Genomic DNA, 10,585 nt, shown 5'->3' with positions numbered 1-10,585 from the left:
GTAATATATACATGCTATTCAATATTATACGGCCATAAAAAAGAATAAAGTTCCAATATGGGTGAACTCTGAAAATATTATTTTAAGTGAATAAGCTAGACACAAAAGGACAAATATTGTATGATTCCACTTATATGAATTATCTAGAATAGGCAAATTCATGTAGACACAAAATAGATTAGGTTTACTGGAGCTAGGGGAAGAGGGGTTGGGGACTTATTGCTTAATGGGTACAGAATTTCTTTTGGGGGGTGATAAAAATCTTTTGAAACAGTGGTGACGGTCACACAATATTGTGATATACTCATTGACACTGTATTGTACAGGTGAAAATGGTTAAAATGACAGAATTGATGAGGCTATATATATTTTACACATTTTAAAAAATAATAAAAATTAATGAATGAATAAATCATAAACTTTTTTATCGGGGAAAGAAGGGCTTTCAGTGACTCAACACTGCCACAGGATAAAAAGCATAGGTCCTGTGAATCCCAAGATTCATAAAGGACAGAATTTTTTAATTATAGGGGCTTGATGGAGACAAATTACTCAGAGGCCTTTGTCATGTAACATAGGGAGCAGCTAAACTAGTTTTATCAAACCTCATCAGCCCTAGAAATGATACACATGGAACTGTTTCACAATAAATTGATTTTAGGGTTTAAGGAAATCAAGCAGGAGAAACAAACAAACATCAGATGTTCTGTCTTCCATCTCACCAGGATTTAACATGACCAGGAACAGAGTGTGCTTATGATGACAGATGATAGTAGAAAGTACAAAGGGGGGGGGGCTTTCAAGGAGCATGTGGCAAAGAGAACTGCAAGCAAAGGTCCATAAGCAAAACATTAGAACAAGTTCCATACAGAAATTTTTCATATGCAGTCATAGAAGAGAACTCAAAGCCACATAACCAGAAGATATATTTGGTCTATGCTGTGTTTAAATTAGTAGCTAATACTTAAATTCAAATTCTGTTTATAGCTCCTCTTGAAAAATCAGAAGACCTGGCAAAAGTGGGTCTACAGTCTTGCCTGGAAACTATCCCTGGAGCACTGAGAGGTGGCTGTTCCCTTGGAAGGGCTAAGTGGTCTGTAGGTTGTCCTTTGTCCAGAAAAGCAGGCTTCATTCACCCATGGGTGTTGGAATACCACAGTACTACCAGGGCCAGTCCCCCGCAAAACATCTGGCTCTTTAACATGGAAACTGTTGAAACAAAACAAACTATTGGGTAGGCAAATACATTTTCTTTGGCCTGTGTAAGGAAAAACGTGTTTAATTGGTTTAAACTTCGGTATTGAAAAAGGACTTCAACTTCCTCCATTTTTAAACAAGATTTTATTTATTTATTTGAGAGAGGGAGAAATAGTGAGAGGAGGGGGGCAGCAGAGGGAGAGGCAGGCTTCCCTGGGCAGGGAGCCTGACGTGATCCCAGAACTCTGGGATCACTTAATGGACTGAGCCACCCAGGCGTCCCTCAACTTCCTCCATTTTGACCTCTAACTTTCTAATTCTGTTCTTTCCAGCTTATCTCTCAATTCAGGCAAAAGACTCTGCAGGCAAAGCATCTCCTAATGGGAACCGAAACTACACCCTGGCAATAAGGACTGCCCTGCGCCAGCAAGCCTCCTCCTGTTGGAGGCAGGCCCCTGGCCAGGGCAGCCTCCGCCATTAAAAGATGGCGCCTGGCTAGTTGCCAGGTTAGGATTGCCTCGTGAGACTAAGCGGAACGCCCAAAGAGGAAGCAAACAGCATTGGTTGCTAGCGAAGTTGTTCGTTTAGGTGCACAGCCTGATTCGCTCCCTCCTGTACCCTGCTCGCTGATTGGTCATGTAAGCGTATATAAGTGTGTAGACTGCGGAAATAAAGAGAGAGAAGATGCATCCGAACCAGGGTTCTTGTCGTCCTTGCGGGGCGAGGGCGATATCCTCCCCCATAAGAGTGATCCATTTGACCTTCACTGCCCACCTGCACTACCCAGCAACCTTTGTCTCACATTTTCCGTATATAAACTTGGAACTATTTTCTGTATCTTGCAGACAGCCTTTGAGACTTAGTGCACGGTTTTCCCAGTGTTGGCCTCGCTGAGATAAGTTCCTTTCTTGTTTCACTACCGCTTGTCTCTCTGCCTTTGGATTTTGTCAGCGCCAAGTGGCCAAACCTAGTCTGTTTGGGACTCCCAGAGCAGGTGCTCCTGTACTCTGGGCACCCCAGCTACAGTACCCTGTATTGGTCTAGAACATTCAGGCAAAACAAGGGCAGGACTGTAAGCTTGGGACTGTGTCTGCTTATTTATAGCTGAGTCCCTCATGCTTAGAACATTACTGATGCTCATAAATACAGGAGGAGGGAATGAAGACGACATGTGGTATGCAGTAACCAAAACATTCAGAGGAAAAACAGAGCAAGCTTGCCCTAAGGGGACAGTGCTTGAAGAAAGAAAAACACAGAAGCACAAGACTTTCTGACAGATGTCACTGATTTGGGGGCAGAAGCCCACAGAGATGAGAATCATGACAGAGAACTGAGCTGGACTTAAAACTCTCCGCTTACTAGGGCACTAAGGCAAATGACAGCATCTCCACGAAGAATTTCAGTTATGTGGGGGGAAAAAGGAATATAAATAAGTAAAATGACTCCATAAACTTGTACGCTATATAGAAATGTCCTTGGTAGTAAAATAAAAATGAATCTGGGGATCTCTAGTCATGGAGATGTCTCAGTGTTTCTCTCGGATTTGTAGGGGTCAACCCAAGACAGGCTGCTTTGGCATAAGGATTATTTTAAAAGCAATCAAGATGGCTCACCTGTCTGGTTTGGCAGGGTTGTGAGTTTGAGTCCCACATTCGGTGTGGAGCTTACTTAAAAAATAACAACCCCCACCAAGACCCAGAAGATTTAGGTAAAGTTCTTTATCTCCCCCCATAGCTGCTTAAAAAGAATTTAGATAGAAGACCTACTCCAGGAAGACAGCATGGATAACCACAGTATGATATGAACTAGGTATAGTGGACAGAGGGGAACCTAGCAGGGCCTTTTTGAGCAAAGTCCTCTCTGATGTGGAGAACAAAGGCAAAAGAAAAAATTAAATTTCTTTATAGCTTACAGCCCATGGACAAAAACTTGAGACAGGCAGAGTGATCTGGAGCTTAGCTGTCTCAAAGTTAATACGTTGCTAGAGGCAAAAGACAACCTTGGCTTGTTATTAGCCTGACCTCCACTATCCTATAAAAATCCCTTTGGGAGGGGCGCCTGGGTGGCTCAGTAGGTTAAGCCGCTGCCTCCAGCTCAGGTCATGATCTCAGGGTCCTGGGATCGAGTCCTGCATCGGGCTCTCTGCTCAATGGGGAGCCTGCTTCCCTCTCTCTCTCTCTACTTGTGATTTCTCTCTGTCAAAAAAAAAAAAAATCCCTTTGGGAACTTCCTTTATCTCTCCCCTTCTCAGCCAAATACATGTCAGTAATCATCCTCTAAACACATGGCCCACTGATACCCATCTGAAGGGCCTCATGACTAAGAGTTTGCTATGCTTCATGATTTCTTTTCCTTAGTGCCCATGGTTCTTGGTCACATCGCTTGGAAGAATGAAGACGTAGACCCGATAAAGACTGGTGGGCAGCAAATCAGAGTTTATGGGCGATAGTACAAAGGTCCCAGAGAGGGAGAGGACCCGAGAGGGTTGCCACGCAAGTTCCTAGGTCTAGGGATTTTTATGAGAAGGTTGGCAGGTGGTTTTAATCTGATTAACCCCCCATGCACCTGTCATCCATCGGATTTTTGTCCACTGGCCCATCTACCTATCAGGTAGCTGTTCACTTGGGAAAGGGTGGAGGGCTCCTTCCAGAGTGGTGTAAAATCCTTTTTAAGGGTAGTTTCCTCTTAGGGTGGGGGCCCCTTGTCCCTACCTGCCTTTCTTCCGAGGATCCTTCATTAACATGATGGAGAAGGGCTACTGTGGGTCTGAGATTACCCACAGGTTCAGTTGTCTAGTGAGACAGGGGAACTAAAGGAACCCCATGAAAAACTGCTTTCTTCACTCCTTAACCTGTTTCTGTTCTTGCTAGCATCCACATCCCTGCCTTACACATGCCTCAGAGAACAGATAATGTTATGAACTTGTGAAGTTCAAGGAGATAATGACCTCTCTTTTGTTCCCGGATGCCTGAGTGGACCAGAATCCTCAATAAAAACCCCAGACCCCAAGCAAAGATAAGACTCACCTTTCCTTTCCAGGTCTCCTTGACACTGCACCTGCACTCTCCGTACCTTTGATAAACTCTGCTCTCACTTCCTCTCGCCTCACGTTTGATTTCTATCCTGTGCAAAGCCAAGAACCCTCTTGACTCGTCTTGTGGTACCTCTTCTGGACCCTTGAACCTGGTTAACCTGCATCATCTAGCATGTTTACACACACACACACACACACACACACACACACACACACACATATTCGTTCATTCATTTATCTTCCTGCTTAGTGCTCACGCTGTTTGAATAGCACTGACTCACCAAGACTGAAAAAAGCTCCATTTTGACTGATGAATTTGGGGTTTGAGGTCTCACACAGCCAACATTTTACAGCCAATGCTCCCAGACTTTTCTGGTCACCCTCCTTGCATTTGCAAAGCTGAACCAAGAAATTAGCTTTGCATGAGGTGCCCCCCAAGCCCTCCCCTTGTTCTGTAAACAGGGCTGCCCTGAGAGTCTGGCTGCACAGTCCAGAGTGAAGATACAGACTTTAGGGCTCCTGGGTGGCTAAGCCTCTGCCCTCGGCTCAAGTCATGATCTCAGAGTCCTGGGATCGAAGCCTGCATCGAGCCCCGCATAGGGCTCCCTGCTCATCGAGGAGCCTGCTTCTCCCTCTCCCTCTGCTCCTCCCCATTGCTCTCTCCCTCTCTCTCTCAAATAAATAAATAAATAAAATCTTTTTTAAAAAGACACAGACTTTAGGGAGCAGAGTTTGGTTAATTAGTAAACTATTTCTTGAATTATTTATTAAGCATCCACAGTTTAGGTATAGAGATGTGAGGGTGAACTTTACTGGATAAAGGGTCTGTCCTCATGCAACTGATGTGCTATTGAGGGTGTAAGGAGGGAGAAAAAAATAAAGAGTGATGCTTGTCAATGTCTTCTACAAATAGTACTTTTCAGATTCTAGCGTGCAGTCCAGCTGCTTGGCAAGCTCGTTGAAGCGGATTGCTGGACTCCACACCCAGAAACTGAGTCAGTAGGTTTGAGGAGGGGTCAAAGAATTTGCGTTTCTAACAAATTCTTGGGTGATACCACTCCCAATGGAGTCTGCACAAATCATAGAACTCCAAGGTCACCTGTGAGGTGAAGGATTTCGCACTGTGCTTGCTCCTGTAAGTGTGGTTCCCATGACTCCCTGGTGATCTTTATGAAAAGTACAGAAAGAAGTGAATTCTTGGTCCCTCCCCTAAAGGGAAGCTGCTCAGCTAATAAAAAAGAAGGAATTGCTTAGTTAAATATGGAGAAATGACAACGTACTGCTATGTTAAAACTTTAAGAAATTAAATACTGATGAGAAACAATTTTGTTGATTGATATAAAGGGTGTTTATAATAAAAACATTCAGTGTTATGAGGTAGGATCCTTATACTATTGGCATGAGAATAAATAGCAATCTGTACCACAAGCCTTCAAAATAATGTTTTAATTCAGTAATTCCTCTTTTGAAATGTTATATTAATAAACTAACCATTGGTGTGCATAAATTTTTTCACTTTTAGAAAAATTAAGCCATTTATTTTGAGATAATTGTAGACTCACATGCGAGAAATAAAATCTTTAAAAAACTTTATTAAGTGAAAGTCTCGCAAATGTATTTTTATTTTCTTCTTATTTTCTGAGTTCTACAAGTACCATCTATTATTCAAAAATTGTTTTACTGTGGTAAAATACGTACAATATTTTTTTTAAAAGATTTTATTTATTTATGTGACAGAGAGAGATCACAAGTAGGCAGAGAGGCAGGCAGAGAGAGGGGGAAGCAGGCTCCCCGCTGAGCAGAGAGCCCGATGCGGGACTCGATCCCAGGACCCTGAGATCATGACCTGAGCCGAAGATAGCGGCTTAACACACTGAGCCACCCAGGCGCCCCTACGTACAACATTTTTAAAAAGATTTATTTATTTTAGAGATGAAGAACAAGCACAAGCAAGGGGGAGGAGCACAGGAAGAGGGACAAGCAGACTCTGTGCCAAGGGCAGAACCCAAAATGGGGTTCAATCCCACAACCCTGAGATCACAACCTGAGCTGAGTAGGACACCCAACTGACTAAGCCAGGCAGGTGCCCCACATAACATTTTGAGTGTACAGTTCAGTGGCATTAAATACCTTTACACTGGTGTGAAGCTATCACCAGTATCCATCTCTAGAACCTTGTCATCTTCCCATACAGAAACTCTGTACCCATTAAACAATAACTCTCCATTCCCTACTTCCTCCAGATTCTAGTAACCACTGTTCCAGTTTCTGTCTCTATGTATTTTACTACTCCACAGAAGTGGAATCCTATAATATTGTCATTTGTGACTGGCTTACTTCACTTAACATAATGTCTTCAAGGTTCATCCACGTTGGAGCATGTATGTGATGCCACATTGATTATGAACCCATAAGCTACCACTAAATATAAGGCCACTTATAATAACCCTCATATTTGTGAGATGTTTCCATGTTTATAGCTATGAATTACAAAGTAAGTCTGGAGTCCCAGGCTAAAACATCTTTTGGACTGAATTTGGTGGGGGTGACCTGGTGGGAGACAAGTTAATTTAGGCTGGGGAAATGACACATTCACAAGGACAGAAGAGTGGAGACCCAAGAAGCCAGCTCACCTGGCTATGCTCAGGAGCATGATTAGGGCAATACTGAGAAAAGCATAGAAGATGCTATGGTTTGAATGTTTACGTTATCCCCAAATTAATTTGTTGAAAATCCTAATGCCTGAAGTGATGATATTAGGAGGTAACCCTTGGGAGATGCTTAGGTCATAAGGGTGGAGAAGCTCGTGACTGAGATCAGCACTCTTTCTAAAGAGGTCCCAGAGAGATGCCTCATCCCTTCTGCCCTTTGAGGTTTACAAAGAGAAGTCTGTGACCTGGCAGAGGGCCCTTACCCTACCAGGCTGGCACTCTGAGCTCCAACTTCCAGCCTCCAGACCATGCGAAATAAACTTGTGTTGTGTAAGCCCCCTACACTGTCGTATTTTGTTACAGCAGCCTGAATGGACTGAGACAGATGATAAAGGCAAAGATCGAGAGAAAAATGTACATATGAACAGTTTCCATGTAATAAGAGATGCCATTTCAAGCCAGAGGGAACTGAAGCTGAGATGGAACATGTTCCAACTACTGTTTAGAGAAGGAGGTACTGCTGATTTGTGTAGTTTGGGTGGCAGGAGGCCAGGGCAGCCATACGGAAGAGGAACAACCTCTCCAGTTGGGTTCAGATGGGCTCACACTTGCCCTGTGAGTCTCGTGGATGCACCCACACTCTACCATGCTAATCGGGATTTGTTGTGTGGACTGCATGCCAAGTTGAGAGAAGGAAACTGAATGCAACAAAAGAGAACTGTCAGAAAACAGAGCGGTCAGGGGAGGTCAGGATCAAGTATGATTTTGGAGGGCTGAACTTGAGGCAGGGTAGAGAGACCACTTTCTCAAAATGTTTGCCTGGAGTTCTGGGGCTGCTGGATTTCACTCTGGTCTGAACCAAAAGATAAAGCCTGGAGGACATAGGAGAACCTTGCTTTTTATGGCCATCACTGGGGACGGATCCAAAGGCAAAACCTAGGACAGATGCTGCCCAGTCACCCCAGTCTAGCTGGTGAGTAATGCCCTGAATTCTGAAGGGAGTCAAGAGGCTGGGTTGGGAGTTCACCTGCCTAATCTTGATTTGGTTCCTTGATATTTTCTTCACTGTTGTGTAGAACCACACAGTAAGAGAGTCGAAGGAGCTGGAGCAGATGTGAAGAGGAAGGGCTGGTGGTTAAGGGATCCATGGGGACAACAGGAAGCTCCCCTTTTGTTTCACCCTAACCGGCACAAGGATATAGTCCTGGACTGGGGTATAGCTACTGAAATGGATAGGGAAACATAGACCCAGATGAAGGGGAAATATCAGAAGATTAACAAAAATATCTTACAGCATGAAGGACTTTGGAAGCCACCCAAGGTCGATTTCCCATCTAAAGAAAATGATTACTAACATTTTTGAGAGCTCCCTTCACATTAGGGTGTTCTAACTGCTTTAAATATAAGTCCTTTAATCCCCTCCAAATCCCAGGGACATTAGGGCCCCTGTTTAGAGACAAGGCAACAGAGGTTAGGCAGCCAGCCTGGGATGGCAGATGGTGAATGGTGGAATCTGGTTCACAACCTGTGCATGTGCTCCAACACCTGCAGGTCAGCCATCGAGCAACTTGACTTTCCTTTTGGTATGAGTACTTTCAGAGCCCAACATCGCCATATACTTCTACTCCTGTGTCGCTCCATTTGTGCCCCTTAGCAAATATATTCAAGAGTCTAAAGGACAGAGCAAAGTATTTCTTTTTGTTTGTTCCTCTGTGGTTCCCTTTTGGGTGAGGAGGCACCTCTTTCTTGTTCTCTGTCCTTTTTCTACCCTTCTCCCAATGCCCAACCTTTGGAGCCTACCCGGCTTCATCCTATCACACCATCTGTATTTAGGTCAGCAGGGCCCATTTGCCCCTCATGCTGAGATTGCCAAATCCCTTTGTCCTGGACTTCAGATTCTTTTTTTTTTTTTTTTCAAAGATTTATTTATTTATTTGACAGAGAGAGATTACAAGTAGGCAGAGAGGCAGGCAGAGAGAGAGAGGAGGAAGCAGGCTCCCTACTGAGCAGAGAGCCCGCTGTGGGACTCGATCCCAGGACCCTGAGATCATGACCCGAGCCGAAGGCAGGGGCTTAACCCACTGAGCCACCCAGGCGCCCCCTGGACTTCAGATTCTTACGAGGAGAAAGGCCATATTAAAAGACAATCGCCAGGGCGCCTGAGTGGCTCAGTGGGTTAAGCCTCTGCTTTTGGCTCAGGTCATGATCCCAGGATCCTGGGATGGAGTCCCACATCGGGCTCTCTGCTCGGCGGGGAGCCTGCTTCTTCCTCTCTCTCTTTCAGCCTGCCTCTCTGCCTACTTGTGATCTCTGTCTGTCATATAAACAAAATCTTAAAAAAAAAAAGAAGAAAGACAATCGCCAAACTGTGGAAAGAGCCAAGATGCCCTTCAACAGATGAATGGATAAAGAAGACATGATCCATGTATATTATGGAATATTATGCAGCCATCAGAAAGGATGAATACCCAACTTTTGCATCAACATGGATGGGACTGAAGGAGATTATGCTGAGTAAAATAAGTCAAACAGAGAGAATCAATTATATGATTTCACTTACTTGTGGAGCATGAGGAATAACATGGAGGACATTAGGAGAAGGAAAGGAAAAAGTGAATTGGGGGAAATCAGAGGGGAGATGAACCATGAGAGACTGGACTCTGGAAAACAAACAGGGTTTTGAAGAGGAGGGGGTGGGGGATGGGTAAACCTGGTGGTGGGTATTATGGAGGGCACATATTGCATGGAGCACTGGGTGTGTTACATAAACAATGAATTCTGGTACACTGAAAAAAAATAAAGATGTTTTAAAAAATGATAAAAAGGTAAGCTTCTGGGCTCCTGGAGGCTCAGTTGGTTAAGCACCTGCTTTCCACTCAGGTCATAGGACTCAGGGACTGAGGTTCCTGCTCAGCAGGGAGTCTGCTTCTCCTTCTCCCTCTGCCCCTCCCAACGCCCCCCCCTCACAAAAATAAACAAATCTTAAAAAGACAATAAAAGATAAGCTTCTGCCTTGCTAATATTGCTTACCTTTGTTAGAAGGAACATCAATTAGGACCCAAGCAATCTGAAATGGGCTCTCCAGGCTGAAAATGAAAGTGCTAGATACACCAAAGCTGTATCCTATTATTTAAGGCAGTATTATGAGTTCAGGTCTCTGGCTGGTTCAGAGGGGAATTATAAACTCCTATTTGCCATCAGCAGCCTTCAGTTTTCATGTTACTGGTGCTGGGAAACCAGGTTTCAAACAGGTCCAAAATGGGTAGCATATGATTCCAGTGGGTCTAGGGTCACTCAACAGAGGTGCTGTTATGTGTCATATTTGAAGCTTAGCAAGCTGTTTTCCAAAGATTCTCATAGAAGTTGAATATATCTTTTTGCTGAATGAGAATGAAAGGCAGGAATGAGAATGAAAGAACAAGTTGATGAGATAGGGACAGAGAACCCCAAATGACTGCACTCTAGTCATCCTCAAAGTCATCCTTATGTCCTTATGTTCAGCAGAAATCCACGTCCAATGGATCAAGTCTGCACTTCAAAACCCACAAAGAAAGGACCTTCTCTTCCCAATGACAGCATTTAGGCTTCTGTTCTAAAGGAGAAAACTCCCTATTTCCTTTATATACATATCCTCATTCTACTAGGCCACTTTCCAGACTTCTGTCACCCTGTTCATTCTGCTCTGATTTACTCAAGTTTGCCA

At 44.0% G+C, this 10,585-nt stretch overlaps 1 long non-coding RNA gene across 1 annotated transcript; it reads left to right on the top strand.

The window, feature by feature from the left end:
- Positions 1 to 7,491: 7,491 nt before the first annotated feature.
- Positions 7,492 to 9,706, top strand: LOC309848809. Its single transcript, XR_014303304.1, has 2 exons — positions 7,492 to 7,859; positions 9,141 to 9,706. It is a non-coding gene; the product is annotated as an uncharacterized lncRNA (long non-coding RNA).
- Positions 9,707 to 10,585: the final 879 nt, after the last annotated feature.

This window comes from Mustela nivalis (assembly GCF_964662115.1).
Source record: "Mustela nivalis genome assembly, chromosome: 1".
NCBI lineage: Eukaryota > Metazoa > Chordata > Mammalia > Carnivora > Mustelidae > Mustela > Mustela nivalis.
Note: the sequence above shows the minus strand (reverse complement) of the source record. Positions and strands in the feature narration are given on the sequence as shown.